Raw genomic sequence first — 12,793 nt, 5'->3', positions numbered from 1 at the left:
ATTGTTCACGTAGATCTATCTTAATTCTGTCGAATATAAGGATCGATATTTAGATAACTGATAATCTCTAGATGATCTTACATTGCCAAGACATATTTCACAAAGACCCCAGGCGATCTCTCGAGGCTCTTATAGTGTCAAGGCAAAATATTTAAACAATTAACAAAACAGTCATGAGCAAAATCATAATTCATCACTCATAAAGCAGAAAATAATTGTTTAGGCAAACAAAGATTAACATCAATTAAGATAATTCATGGTGTTATAAAAAAGTCAACCAAAGTATCAACGTTTTAATATAACCCCAAATACATAAAGAAATTAAGAACAAAGGAAGAACGACTCCCAAAATATGGGGCTCTTTCGTGACAATTCTGATCAACACCGCGCCTGCTCTAGCGATCAGCCTCTCTCGAGGTCTGACTGTCGCTCTGCTACAGTCTGGCTATGGAGGACACCAAGGACGGTCGGTTGGTAAATGGCGGGGAATCACTGTAGTTGCTCGCTCACACTTCAAGTAGAGCTCTTATAACTTCCTTGCCTCCCTTTGTTGGTGCCTGTGACTGGGTATTTATAAGGTAAATCTCCTAGGTTTCGCATAAGTGAAAATTCCCTAGATACCTGATATCTTATCCAGGCTAAAAAAGGAAAGAGGGATGGCTATGTCAGAATTTTGAGGGCTTGCTTGCACGTGAGGAAAGTCGTATAGCTGGCATGTGACATAAGCGATTCATCATATCCGTTTCAGACTTGCATGATAAACCTTGCCTTGGCGAGATAAATCTACTCCTCACTATATTTAAGTTCTCTATTCCACTGGCCATTACAAATTACGTTGTTGCGACTGAAATGTTCTTCCTAAGCAAATTTCCTGCACATTCACAATCCACAAAGACCCTTTGTCCTCAGTAGCATTAGTCAAACCAAATAAATTTTGCCGAAGTAAAACTTAATCACCACAAACAAATATAACCTAAATGCAACTACTATGTTGTGAATACTTTGTTCAGATAAGCAATAACTTAAATAAAAAGACTAGAAATAGAGTCTTTTTATTGAGTTATCACACCCCAAACTTAAGCTATTGTTTATCCTCAAGCAATGGACAATGGCAAGAAAAAAAATTAAGATTGTCATGGCAAAGCAGTATTAAGAAAATCATGTGGTTTGAAATTTCAGCCCTCAGCAAAATTTTGGCCTCAACATGTTTGACTGTCATATTAGTTCAGTACCTTCCCTAGTCAAGATCCCTTGCTATTGTGTGTGCGTGATTGTAATCAGTATATGCATTAAAGTAATTAGAAAACTTCAAGTAAGTGCTTATGGTTTATTAAGGCGTCAAATTATTTGTCAGGCTTAGTTTCCACTCCTAGTTATTTATCAACTTTTTTTAGGGGGAGTCAACTCATCACACCTACCCTCTCACACTCTAGGTGAAAGGGAGCATACCTTCCATCCCCAAGCTAGTCGAGTAGAGTCATCATGTGACTACTTTCATTCACTTATTTGCCTCAGTAACTCTTAGTTTTTATGTAGTTTTCTGATTATGCTATTACAAGATGAATGTCCCTTTTATTCTTTCAAGTTTTAAATACTAAGGGTGAGCTTGGTTCACGGAATGTAAGATTACCAGTGGGAATGTAAGATTACCTGGAATAGGATTACTGAGAATGTTGTATTTTGTGTTTGGTTGGTTTAGCAGGAATGCAAGATTACCGTGTTTAGTTAAAGGAATAAAAGATTATTGGAATGTATATTTGACCAAATTATCCTTATTATATATTTTTTTTTAACAAGTTGGAAAATATTTATATATTTTCTTTAAAAATTTAAATTCATAAAATTTATTTTTTTACAAAATTAAAAATATAAAAAAGGTTTAATGAAAGGGTAAAATTTTATTTTAACCCCTAAACTTCATATAAAATTTAAATTATAGAATTTTTTGTAAATATAAAATAGTTTAAGGATAAATTTGTAATTTAACCTTTGTAGAATTTTTATTATTCAATGATAGAAGAACGATATTTTTGAAAAAACAATTACGGGCATTTTAGTCCAAAACGTCGGTTATCTAACAACACCTAAGGAAAGGACATTCCCTATAATATACCCCAAAAATCTACTATTGGTAATAAAACATTATTTGGAATGAGATTCCCGGCCAACCAAACATGGGAATGTGGATTCCATTCCCATGGGAATCCCACATACCTTGAAACAAGCAACACCTAAGGAGTTCGACCTTAGCCTTAAAATTTTTTGATGTCTCGACAAGAGAGAGTTCTTTCCTAAAAATTTTACTGATTACCTTAAGTAGAGACAACCTACAATCGTGTTTATAAATTTTCAACGAATCATGCCTAGGGTTGGTTATCTTCTTTAGACAGTCTTAAAAATAATTCTGGCATAGACAATCAAATTATGCATTTATCATTGGACATCCCTAATCCATTCCAAATAATAAACTTAACATGCTTGTATCATGACAACCAAAATTTTCAACCAACTATCATCAATTGCTTTTTAACAAAGTGTGTTACAATACTCCCCAAAACTTCATGGATGCATTGTCCTCAATGCATGAAAAACTAAACTACATGTATCAATATACAAATGCTATAAAGGAAAACATTAAAATACGATCTTACTGTGGTGGTGTGGCTTGACTGGACGCACATATTCTGCGTCGTTTTAGAGGAGGGGACCTCTGATCCCGAATATACTACTGCAATCGTCAAGGGGATGGCTGAAGGACACGGCTCGCTGTTCGCCTGATGCGTCGCTTGGTGTTCGAGGCTCGTGCTGGTGTTTGTTGGTCTTCAGCTGAGTGGGTTGTACAGGAACGGGAGTTTGGCTTTTAGCTATTTCAGGAACTGGCGTTACTTGATGAACGGGGAACTATACTGGTGCTTAATTCGGGTTGAGTCGGTGCTTGAGTGAAGTCTTCATCGGTAAAAAAATCGGGTGGAATCTCCTGAGTGCTTTTGGAAGTAGAGAAGGAAGAGGAGCTAAGGATTTCATTGTGTCGCCTTGACCTTGCTCTTGTTCGAGTGAGACGTGAGTGGCCAGTGGGCGAACGTCTGTGGGTTCCTCTAGGGGAATATTCTATATCAAGGCATGGAATGTACTTCCGCCAGTTGTGTGTTTCAGGATGACATCAAGGAAGGGCGACAAGTTTTTATTTGTGATTGGGAGCAATTCCTTGAAGAATGTGGTGAGTTGTGCATCCCGTGCCTTGACTTACCCAAAGAAGATCTCCATGTGATTCTCCAAACGCTTGATATTCTAACGAGTTTCTCGCGTGTACGTGACCACTGTTGTCATTCTCACTGCGGCAATAGATTTTGCTCCACTCTCCAAACCTTCGTGCGGTTCATTGTCATCAAAGCTCATTAACTCTGGCACTTTTTTCTTGGTGATTCCCTCCTTGAATTTGATGAAATCCTCAAATGGTTCGTCAAGGACATTTTTTTTCCTACACAAAGAATTATCAAGTTAGGAAATAAGAGATTACCTCAATTTATTTTGGCGCATTCATGGATTTTCTCAAAGATAAGTTCTCCAACATTAATTGCTCGCCCATATATTATGGAATGTAATAGCATTAGTCTTTTCACAGCACAGTCGTATTGTGGGAGGTTGCATTAGCTTGCCCTTGAAGAAGTGATTCCACAACTTCACCACCGGTTTAAGGGCTCGATGATCGACCTATTTCCTTGTTGGTGCATTTTCCTCGAATTTAGTGCACCCGAAATAAAGGTCTTAGAGTACTCCACTGTAAGTCTCTTGGTCTGCCTCAGCCATAAACCTCTTATGTTAATCCTCCACTTTTCCCACCCTGAAATATATGTTAAGTGCCTAGGGGGAAAATCGAAGGAGTTTTCCTCTGACATAAACGGTGTGCTGGGATGAGTCTTCTTGATGGGCTTAAAATTCTCTTACCATCGCTGGTGCTACGACTTTAGGGTGGAGAGCAAACTTCTCCCAGTTGTGTTTTCACTTTCGGTCCAAATGGTTCTTCATTTTCTGATGGAAAAATGAACCCATCCTCTAAATATACTTGCCATTTTTAGAGGTTCTTGAATTGTGCTTCGACTGTCTTGAAACGCTCAAAACTTGGTGTTGGGGATGGGTTTTTCTTCGATCTGGCTATAATACTTGTTGGTACAATATTTTTCGCAGTGAAGTGGGGGATTTTTGAAGGGAAAATTCTTTTGAATGTGAGAAATTGATACACGATGAGGAAGATGGGATGAAAGTTGGTTTTTCTGGAAAAGTAGTGGGTGGTTTCTTCAGGGCAATTTAGTCAAAACGAGAGGGGAAAAGATATTGCATTGAATGCTCAATAGTTAATTGGACGTAAAGTGGGGGAAAAATACTTTCCCTCTTTACAATTACAGCCCAATTTTTTTTTTGCTCAGGGTTTTTCTTCCTTTCATGCGTAAATTCTAACCCCATGCTGCCACGAGTACTTTGCATGCCTACAATAAAGAAAATAGAAATATAGTAAAATAGACAACTGATGCATAAAATAACTTAATTTATTTGTGTACAAAATTCGATTTTCGTTGCCTAGATAACGAATTTTGTTCAGGTGAGTAAGGAAAACGCTTGGGCATCATGAGCTGTGGATGTCAGTTTTTCGCGTATGATTGGTGCTCCTTTGTATTCTTTAGTCTCTGTCTGTTTACTTTGAAAATGGATCCATCATCTCGGTTCTTAATTTATATCGCTCTATTGTTATGGACTTGATGTATGATTAACGGTCCTGACCATCGTGATTTTAGTTTGCCTGAGAATAATTTGAGTCATGAATCATAGAGTAGTACTTGTTGTCCAAAATAAAATTGCCTAGGAAAATTTTTTCTGTTATGCCATCATTTCATTTTTTTCTTTGTATATGCGGGCATTTTCGTAAGCGTGAGCTCTGAATTCATCAATTTCATTCAGTTCCAAGAGTCTTCTTTATCTAGCAAGCTGAGTATCCATGTTTATTTTCTTGATGGCCCAGTAAGCTTTATGTTCGAGTTCCATAGGCAAATGGCATTCTTTACCGTAGACGAGTTTGAATGGGGACATTCCTAGCAGTGTCTTAAAAGTTGTGCGATAAGCCCATAATGCTTCATCTAGCTTTGGCGACCAGTCCTTTTGGCTTGGATTTACACTTTCTCAAGGATCTGTTTGATTTCCCGATTAGAGACTTCGGCTTGTCCATTAGTCTTGGGATGATATGCCATGGCTATTCGATGTCGCACTCCATACCGTTTTAGCACCTTGCCATTAATTTGTTATCAAAGTGTGTACCTTTATCGCTGATGATTGATCGTGGCGTTCCAAAACGCGTGTTCTTGTGCAAGAACTTCATCACTATCTTGGAATCATTTTATACCCATTTGGATACATAATCTACTGCAAAAAGAATCTACAGATCACCGAAAGATGTGGAAAGGGTCCCATGAAATCTATCCCCTATACGTCGAAAACTTCAACCTCCAAAATGTTTTGCCATGTCATTTCATGTGTTTTTGATATGTTTCCTATTCTTTGGCATCTATCACATGACTTGTAGAATTCGTGCGCATCTTTAAACAAGGTTGGCTAATAGAAATCGGATTGAAGAACCTTCGCCACTGTTTTTATTCCACCAAAATGTCATACCGGTGATGAGTGACATTGAAGTAGAATTTCTTTCTACTCTTCTTCTGGGACACATCTTTTGATTATTTGGTCTCCACACTGCTTGAATAGGAACGATTCATCCCACTAGTAATGTCGCACATCATGTCAAAATTTTTTCAGCCTTGGCTAGATAAATCTGTAGGTACAATACCACTAACAAGAAAGTTGACTATGTCAGCATACCACAGTACGACCGTGAAAAATAAATTTTCTCATCAGGGAAATCCTCTTGAATCTCTGTTATGTCATAACAACTTATTTTGTTATCTAGTACTTGGTTTTCCGTACCTTTTCTATCATTGACCTCTAAGTCGAATTATTATAGTAATAATATCCATCTGATTAGCCTAGACTTTGCATCTTTTTTATTGATCAAATATTTAATGATTGAGTGATCTGTATGCATAATTAATTTAGTTCCTATGAGATATGGCCTAAACTTATCAAATGCAAATACTACTGCAAGAAGTTCTTTTTCAGTGTTGGTATAGTTTACTTATGCATCATTAAGGGTACACTAGCATAATAAATAACATGAAAGAGTTTACTTTTTTGTTGTCCTAGCACTGCCCCAACTGTGTAATCACTAGCATCGCACATGAGCTCGAAAGGTTTGTTCCAGTCGGGTGGAATGACGATTGGTGCTTCCGAAAGTTTTTTTTTCAAATCTGTAAAACCATTTAAACAATCATCATTAAATAAAAATGGTTGATTTTGTTGAAGTAAAAGACACAAGGGTTTTGAGATTTGATAAAAACCTTTTATGAACCACCTATAGAAGCATACATATCCAAGGAAACTGCGTATGACTCTCACATTTGTGGGTGGAGGTAGGTTTGCGATAACTTCCACCTTGGCTCTGTCGACTTCAATGCCTTAACAATAAATTTTTTAACCTAACACTATTCCCTCGATTACCATAAAATGGCATTTCTCCCAATTTACTACTAGGTTGGGTTCTTCACATCATTTCAATACTTTAGATAAGTTGCTGAGGCATTAGTTGAAATCATTGACTGAAATGGATAAGTCATCCATAAATATTTCCATGCAATATTCCACCATATCCGAAAAAATGTCCATCATACATATCTGAAAAATAGCTGGAGTGTTACATAGGCCAAATGCATTCGTCTAAATGCGTAGGTACCATATGGACATGTGAAAGTAGTCTTCTCTTGATCATCCGGTGCTATGGCTATTTGATTATATCCTAAATATCCATCAAGGAAGCAGTAAAATGCTTTTCATGCTAGTCTATCAAGCGTTTGGTCAATAAAGCAAGGGAAAATGGTATTTTTGTGGCTTTATTGAGCTTCATATAGTCCATATATATCTGTCATCCCGTGACTATTCTAGTAATTAAAAGCTCATCATTTGCATTTTTACCACGATTACACCACCCTTATTAGGCGCGCACTGCACCAGACTGACTCATGAACTATCGGATATAGGATAAATCACTCTCGAATCCATCCATTTTATGATTTCCTTCATGACTACCTTCTTCATGATCAGATTGAGTCTTATTTATGGTTCCACCGAAGTACTACGGCTATCTTCTAGGTTGATCTTGTGCATGCATATGTAGGGCTGATTCCCTTCAGGTCTATCATTGTCCATCCGATCCTTTTTGTGCTATGACAAAACATTTAACAAACTATTCTCCTGTTCGGAGGTTAGATTGGAAGAAATTATCACTGGTAAAGTTTCATCACGACTAGGTAGGCATATTTCAAATGTGATGGAAAAGCTTTAAGTTCCAATTTAGTGCATGTTGTAGAGAAGATTTTGGGGGCTCATTTCACTAAAATCTAAGGGTTTGAATTTCATACCTGATCTAGTATTAAGGAAACTAAATTGTTCCTCTAACTCTTTCATATTCTGCTTTAGTATCTTTCGAAAGAAACCCGCTTAGTGCTTTATTCAAACTGTTGTTGCCAATGCCATAGTTCTAGAATCGTCTTTTAAAAATATTTCCCCTGGACCATGATTTTCGTATTTATGTGTCATAGTTATTGAGTCGTGGCACAAAGTATTGTATTTATCTAGCTTTAAAAATTCATTGTGGCAAAGAATTGCCTTTTCCTCTTTTTCGATTGGGTCCATATCTCTAATGCATTGGCATTCTTCTGAGTCGTCCACATATTTCATGGAGTTGAATACATTGATTGTGACGCTTTACTCTCATACCCGCATTGTGAACTCTCCCTTCTCTCAATCTATTAAGATTCTTTCAGTGGCTAAAAAGGGTTGTCCAAGGATAATAGATGCATTTTCATCGGCTTCGTAGTCTAAGATGAGGAAATCAACTGGAAATACGAATTTTTCCACATTCTCTATGATATCTTCTATTCTACCCTCAGGATGTACATAAGATCGATCAGCTAACTATAGGATAACTATGGTTGGGCTAGCGTTATACCTTTCTAGTTTTAAAAATTTGATTTTGGTAATAAATTTATGCTTGACCCTAAATCCACGAGAGCTTGTCCTACAAAGTTATTACCAATTGAACATGGTATTACAAAACTGCTAGGATCATTTTCTTTTGGTGAGAGCTTGCTTACTGCTGACCAAATTTCTATTGTCGTGGTAACATTTTTTACCTTCCTCTTCTTTGTAACGATGTCTTTTATAAACTTAGCATATGAAGACATTTGCTTGACGCCTTCAAGTAAAGGCACGTTGATATACAACTGATCTAGGACATCAACATATTTCTTGAATGGATATCATCATTATATTTCTTTAATCGTTGAGGAAATGGTGGCGAAGGTCTCACGTCATCTACTATTGGTGCTGCGAAATTTTTGGCTTTGGCCATAAACTTCTCATTATCTAGTTGATGATTTTCGGAGCCCTCATCATTTTCCTTCTCTTCAGACAATTCATCATTCTCCACATATTTGGCTTGATCTTCTGGTTGTGTAATTCCTTGGTGAGAATTGTTCAACTGTTCTCCCCCAAACTTGTCATTCTAGTTAATCTGTGTTCCACTCCTTAGTGTAAGTACACTGCACTACTCCTTTCCATGATGTTTAGTTATTCCAGTATAACTAGGGAGATTTCCTTATGGGTGGGAATGAATTGTCATGGCAATTTGACCCTTGGTTCTCCAATGCTCTCAAGGATGAGCTATGACTTTGCAAAAGAGCCGCTTGACTTTGCAACAAATTTCCTTGGTTTTTGATTGTTGATGAGTGCTCTTGCATCAGAGTCTTTGTTGAAGCCATGAAATCTTTTGTCGAGGCCATAAATTCCTACAATGAAACTTTCAAGGAGTTAGAATTAGAGTTGGTATTAGAGGAAGAAGTTGTACCTTTAGTGTTTTGCCAGGGTAGCAGATGATGCTGATTCTGAATGTTGATGGTCTGAGTTACTCTACTATAACCTATTGTAATTTGTTGCTTGATTGTTATTGTTTCCTTGATTACCCCATGAAAAATTCAGATGTTGTCTCCAGCCAGGATTGTATGTATTTGAGTAGGGGTTATTGTTGCTTCGTTGTAATTGCTTGGTAGACTCATGGTTTTCTAGACATTCACTCTCATGATGATTGCCGTGATAAAATATGCATGCATTACTGGTTGCCTTGACTTCTCTTACCTCACAAGGACGCAACAAATTTTTCAACATATTAGTTATGGAAGAAAGTTGAGTTGCTACTGAATCCTTACCCTCAATTTCATAGGCTCTAGATGTTTTTCTATCGGTTCCCAGCCTTGTATTTGGAATTGATAGTCGTTATTTATTATCCTGTCGAGGATATCAAAGGCTTCCTCGGGTGATTTGTCAAGCAAGGTACCATTTGTTGAGGCATCTAACATCATTCGAGAGGGTGCATTAACTCCGTTGTAAAGCATCATGACTTGAGTCCAGTCATGAAATCCATGGTTCACATAATTATGAAGTAAACTTTTATACCTATCCCAACATTCGTACATTGATTCATCATCTCCTTGGCAAAAACTTGTAATATCATTGTGAAGTTGTATGTTCATATTGGGTGGATTGTATCGCAATAGGAAACTTTTGCATAAATCCATCCAAGATTCCATTGAGCCTAAAAGAACTCCACTAAGCCAACCTCTTACTCTATTGCGTAGGGAATAAGGAAAAAATTAAGTTTAAGCATATTTCATGCACTCCTTGGTGCCGGAATGAATCACACACTTCAAGTAAGGCACGAATATGTTATCTAGCATCCAAATTGACCGGTGGAGTTCAACATGTTGATCATTACCAGTTTAAGCTCAAAATGGGTTGTTTGTATTTCAGGTGCCACGATGCCTGGATTTAGATCATCTAGAATTGGGTTCAAGTGATCTCATATTGCTCATGGTCTTGCAACTTCTCGCTGAAGATTAATTGTCGCATCAAGATCTGCCTGATCTCTCATATTGTTGCCTTGAAATTATAGTTGATTCATATACTCTCTGGTTCGTTGGTTACATCGCCTTTGCTTGAACGACTGTTCAATTTTAGGGTCGAATGGTTCTAATGGTTTACCAGCAGATCTCAAATTTCTTCAGTTGCCAATCCCCGACAATGGCTCCAAAAATGTAATCGCTTGTAAATGTATATGCGAAGGAAAGCAATTCTGTGCAAGTATACACAATCGAATCAAGTAATATAGGGTAAGTGAGTTATCGTCTCCTCAGGGATTGGTTGATTATTTTTAAGCTTCACCACAACCAGAACTAGTTGTTACAAGCTAATTCCTACAATCTTGTCAAATTAAAAAACTATTAGTAATAAAGCAAGAAAATATTATAAAGTAAGATTGGTGAAAAGTTTGGCCGAGACAAAATAAATATACAAAACTATCAAATTAAAATAAATAAGGCAAAGATAAACATTGATTCAAATATATTCAAAACAACCTCATATATTTAGACTTATCACAGAGCATTCATGCTAATCTTTTGTATTGAAAAACAATTATTCTAAGTCCAAAATGAATTGTTATGACATGCTTAAGTTGGCCGACAGGATTACTAAGTATTCTTAGACGGTTGTTATGGCAATACTACTCAGCGTTAACTACAACCCTTGGTTTGTTAGACTGTTTTTGTAGCAATACCTCTCATCGTAAACTATAATCGTTGTCTATCCTACTCTAGTGTCATCCCTTTTACTTGATTAAAACCCACTACTTATCTCTAAGGTAAACAAGTTAGAACATCACCATCCCAATCCATTCCATTGTTCATGTAGATCTATCTTAATTCTTTCAATTCTAAGGATCGATATCTAGACAACCGATAATCTCTCGATGCTCTTACATTGCCAAGACATGTTTCACCAAGACCTTAGGCGATCTCTAAGCTCTTACAGTGCCAAGGCAAAATATTTAAACAATGAACAAAACAGTCATGAGCAAAATCATAATTCATCATTCATAAAGCAGAAAATAATTGTTTAGGCAAACAAATATTAACACCAAGTAAGACAGTTCATGGTGTTATCAAAAAGTCAACCAAAGTATCAACATTTTAATACAACCCAAAATACGTAAAGAAATTAAGAATAAAGGAAGAACGACTCCCAAAACTGGGGGCTCTGTCGTGACAATTCCGATCAACACTGCGCCTGCCCTAGCGATCAGCCTCTCTCTAGGCATGATCGCTACTCTGCTACAATTGGATATGGAGGACACCAAGGATGGTCATTGGTAAACGGTAGGGAAGCACTGTAGTTGCTCGCTCACACTTCAAGTAAAGCTCTTCTAACTTCCTTGCCTCCCTTTGTTGGTAGCTGTGACTTGGTATTTATAAAGGGAAATCTCCTAGCGTTTCACATAAGTGAGGATTCCTTAGATACCCGTTATTGTCTTTTCCAGGCTAAAAAAGGAAAGGTGCCTGGCTATGTCAGAATTTTGAGGGCTTGTTTACATGTGAGGAAAGTCGTACAACTGGCATGTGACATAAGCGATTCGTCATATCCGCTTCAAACTTGTAATATAAACCTTTCCTTGGTGAGATAAATCCGCTCATCACTATCTTTAACTTCTCTATTCCACTGGCCCTTACAAATTACGTTGTAGCGACTGAAATGTTCTTCCTAAGCAAAATTCCTACACATAAACAATCCGCATAGATCCTTTCTCCTCAGAAGCATCAATCAAACCAAATAAATTTTGCCGAAGCAAAATTATCCATCGCAAACAAATATAACTTAAATGCAACTAAATGCAACTACTATACTGTGAATACTTTGTTCAAATGAGCAATAACTTAAGTAAAAAGACTAGAAATAGAGTGTTTTTATGGAGTTATCAGTTTGTAATGGAACAAATTATTCTTGTGGATGATTTGTACCCCACTATAAACTAACTTATTTGGTGTGGGTTATTTTGGATGATTATGTGTTTGTTGAAATGAATGGCTTATATTTCATTCTATATTTTTTTTCTCATTGTATTTATTTACTTAGGATTATAAGAGCTTTCAAGAGTTATTAATTTTTTTTAATTTTGATGTCTAATATTCGAGAGAGTTATGAGAGATCAACATGAGAGATGGGCTGAGCTGGGTAGCAAAGCCATAATCAGCTTTAGAGATAAGGAAATGATTTCAACGACTAAAAGGAGTAGTACGTAGTCGATAGTATCTTTCTATAATTCATGTTGAGTGGTATCGTCGTAGCATTTTCACTGTCAAGTTCCTTACTAGAGATAGCCTAGGAATACTTGTAACAAACTCTACCGTGTAATATATGCATGAAATTATTGAACCATTCTATAAGACAAGACAGAGGATTCCTTAGTAATCCTACCATTTATCCCCATTGTAGCTTGTTTGTGAGAGGTTGTCAGGTTATCGTATTTCATACCCATATTCTCAATTTAGTTTTCCTTAGCATATTTTTACTTTACTTCTTTGTTTGCCACAAGATTTTACACTTTATACTTCCCACTTTGCCATAACATTCCTATCAATTGTTCATACCACCATACATCTATACATTAGAGTTAATAGTTTTAGTGCATTACCTTAACTTGGAAATTCCTCCTATCCCTATGGAGACAATACTCACTCACTACTATATTACTTGTTCGATTGTGTATACTTGCACAGATTTCTGTGCCATAGCATAATACATTCAT

Source organism: Hibiscus syriacus, unplaced genomic scaffold (genome assembly GCF_006381635.1).
Source record: "Hibiscus syriacus cultivar Baekdansim isolate YM2019G1 unplaced genomic scaffold, ASM638163v2 tig00004035_pilon, whole genome shotgun sequence".
NCBI lineage: Eukaryota > Viridiplantae > Streptophyta > Magnoliopsida > Malvales > Malvaceae > Hibiscus > Hibiscus syriacus.
Note: the sequence above shows the minus strand (reverse complement) of the source record.